This window comes from Helianthus annuus, chromosome 11 (genome assembly GCF_002127325.2).
Source record: "Helianthus annuus cultivar XRQ/B chromosome 11, HanXRQr2.0-SUNRISE, whole genome shotgun sequence".
Classification (NCBI taxonomy): domain Eukaryota; kingdom Viridiplantae; phylum Streptophyta; class Magnoliopsida; order Asterales; family Asteraceae; genus Helianthus; species Helianthus annuus.
The window spans coordinates 131,700,347-131,704,145 of NC_035443.2; positions in this window are offsets into that span (position 1 = coordinate 131,700,347).

Consider the following 3,799-nt stretch of genomic DNA (forward strand, 5'->3'; position numbering starts at 1 on the left):
TGACCGTCAGAAGACCTACGCAGATCTGAAAAGGAAACCTCAGGAGGTTTGAGGTTGGGGATATGGTTTTGTTGAAGGTATCACCTGGAAGGGTGTGGCACGCTGGAAGCGTGGGAAGTTGAATCCGCGCTACATTGGTCCTTTCAAGGTTTTGGAAAGAATTGGGACCGTTAGCATACAAGTTGGATCTACCCTGCCGAACTGAATAATGTTCACGATACATTTCATGTATCCAATCTGAAGAGAAGTCCAACTCAAGTTAACGTTACCATTCCTACCGACGAAAATTCATATTGATGACACGCTCCACTTCGTTGAAGAACCTATCGAGGTCACGGATTGGAAGAGAACAAGACCCGCCGGAGCAATGTCAAGCTCGTCAAGGTTCGCTGGAATGCTAGGCATGGTCCTGAGTTCACCTGGGAGCGTGAAGACCGAATGAAAGAGAAAATACCCCCCACTTATTTCCTGAGAAACCCTGCTTCTACAAGCAGAATTTAAAATTTCGGGACGAAATTTAATTTACGGGGGGAGAATGTGACAACCCTCACAAAACCAGGTATCCGTACGACTTAATTAACTATTAATTGTTGCCTAATTACTGTGCTTAACTGAGATTTCTGATAAACTGCTACTTGATTGTTGATACTTGTACATATCTGCATCATACTTTGATTTTTCCGTCACTACATTATTTACTTACTGAACTCTAGTGACAAACATGATGCACAAAAGCACAGTAGCATTTGGACGATAACCTATTGAACATGCTGATATAGCCAGCATCAGGCAAACACTGCCTCTAAAGGCCTGAATGAGCCAGAAATATTTTACTGCACCCATAGTGTGTGTAGGGATACAAGGGTTGTTAAACTGCGTCTCTAGGAATAAGATACAGAGATGGATGTGCCTAAAGCGTACTCTAAGCACAAAACACAGCATTTTTATCAACACACTAGCTTCTAGCTAATTAATAAAGTGCCAAAACATGGGGAAATATTCCTGACACTTTGCCGAATAAATTGTGTCGCTAAAAATATTATTTACGACGCTTAAAGGATTACTTAAGCACTTTAACGGATTACTATCCAACCGAACAACCGGACTATACCCGGAACATAAAAATATTGCCAGAAATATTATTAGTCTTTTTCTGAGCCAGTTAGGGGTCCCTAATTACCCTAACACCCGCTTTATAACGCATCATGCAACTAACGGGGTTAATCTCTAACTTAACCTACTTAACATAACTGAACTCTAACCGTATGATTGGAAACGAACCGGATGTCCTTTCCCCCTAAAGGGATCGGCCAACCAAGGGGACAAGGGGAGTAACAACTTTTGATTTTTATATTGCATATGTCGGATATCAAGAGAAATAAGAACCGATGAACGAAGAACACAACTTGTCTATAAAATCCAAGCTAAACACATTAGAGACTTCACATCCATTTCACCAACATCACTCTCTCTCTCTCTCTTGCTCTCTCTCTCTCGGCCGTAACCCACCCCCACCACACCTCCATTGCCGGCTTTTGATTCATCCATTCCAAGCTTATACAAGTGTCGAGGGTCACGTATAAGGAAGCTTAAAGCAAGCGGAAGTTGAAGGACCTCACCATTTGCTTTTATCCACGCCATTTTCGCCAAAGATCTTCCCTAGCCCCGAGCTAGAGGTATAATGTTTAAACTCACTCTTGATCGTATCTAAAGTGGTTAATATGATTTTTAACGGTTAAAAGTTGGAATCATGCGTTTTGAATCTTTAAAGGCTACTAAAACTCGAATATTTGTTGGTTAAAAGCTCATAACATGTGTAAAAGTCGTAGTATTCGAATATGTTGATTTTTGAGGCCCGATGTACGTTGTGGTGGCTCTTATCATCGTTTAACCCGACTTTGTTAAGATCACAAATCTTGACATAAGCTTGTTTTTGTCGGTACGAGGGTTAAAAGGTGAAACTCCACCACACGAGAAACATGAACTTGTGTAAAGTATTTTGACTTGTAAAATAGTATTTAAAACGAGCCGATCTACGTATGTACAAGTGGTATATTCGTAGAACCAAGTGTCGAGAAAAATCATGTTTTAAAAGTTGGATGACATGTTAATGAATATGATTTTACAAACTACAAGTGTATAAACACTTGTGAAACGAAAGATCCGACAAAATAACATTTTTTATAAAAGTTGTCGGGAAGTTGTAAAGGATGATTTGTTCCAAAACGGGGTTTTTACAAAACTAAACTATTTTATACATAGATCCACTAAATATAAGGTGATCTACATTACGACTTTCGGAAAAATTACAAGTTCATGTAACAACGCGACTTTACATACTAGTCTACAAGATCGATGTGTTTAAAACTGGTTTGAAGTATCGGAACTTGATGGTTGATTAAAGAAATTGTTGAAGTGATTTTGTAAAAGAAAATGATACGCTTGAAAGCGTGGCCACCTCCAGTTACAGGGGAAACTCTGGCGAAATTTTTCTAAAATCTAACACTTAGAATTATTTACAAGTGTTAGACTATTTTTGATACATTTTCAAATATATTTCGCCATGACTTTAATTATTAAATAATCGGAGGTGGGATTTTTCACAAAACTAAACGTGGTAAATATTTATTCGATAAATATATTTCTCACCACACTGTTTATGATTATTTTGTGAAAATATATAAATATTATTTTTAGAGTAAAAATAATATTTACAAACTGTGACGAACCCAAAATAATACCAACGCCTACACGACAAAACATATAAGTTACAACGGTAATTATTATTACCGCTAAATCGCCAAAACGTAACTTACGCCTTATCCGGAAATATTCATAAATGCGTATTTGTCAACGTATTATTTTTGGAAAGTATTATGCGAAGAGAAAATATATTATTTTTGAGAAAAATAATTATATTTTGGAATGAGAAATAAAATATATTAAGTGAGACTTAATATCATAAACGCACATGTATTAAATCCCCCATCCTTGGGAAGGAAATTAACTACCAATTATGTACAAGGAACAGTTGTCTAACTGTTTCCCGAAAATTAAACTATAAAGCTAAAGCACGGCCATCCGTCTAATAGAATTAGCACATGTAGGTCGTTGCACAGCTTTCGGACATTTGGAGTGCTTGATTTAGCAACGCACTGACTGTGAGTTCATGTCCCCCTTTTCTCTTAACTGTTTTCAGTTTTCTAAACTGCGGGGGTGAAATACATGTTACAATGATTATGAATATGTTTATACATGGTATGATTAGCGTAAGGAGGTTTGTTACTTAGATCATGTGAGTGGGTAGGCGGAAACTTGAGGCCATTAATCCTCATAGTAGGACGAGGGACAGGAGCGGTAGATCTATCTGGGTGTAGCGAGCCCAGCCCCAGGTCCAGCATAACGGACCTCGGGGTGACTTAGTGCCCGACGCATAAATCCGCTAGGTTTGAGTCTTCCTACTTGCACTTCACACATATCAATGGCCTTGCAACCCATTGGTGATCTCTTTTTCCTTATTTGCTACATACCAGGGTTTTTGATAAATACAAAGGTTTATTTACTCACTTACACATGAACTCGCTCAACATTATTGTTGATTTTTCAACTTACATGTATTTCAGGAAACTAACGATCTGGCGCGGTATGGCTTGTTTTCCGCTGCATTAGGCCCGAGGTCATCCAGGGTTCGAGACTTGTGACTCTTTCCTGGACAAGTCACAGTCCCTGAACCATGTTTACTTTAAGTTTGCATTTGTAATGTTTAGACAAAGTTATGGTTGTTGGGTGTTAACCCGTT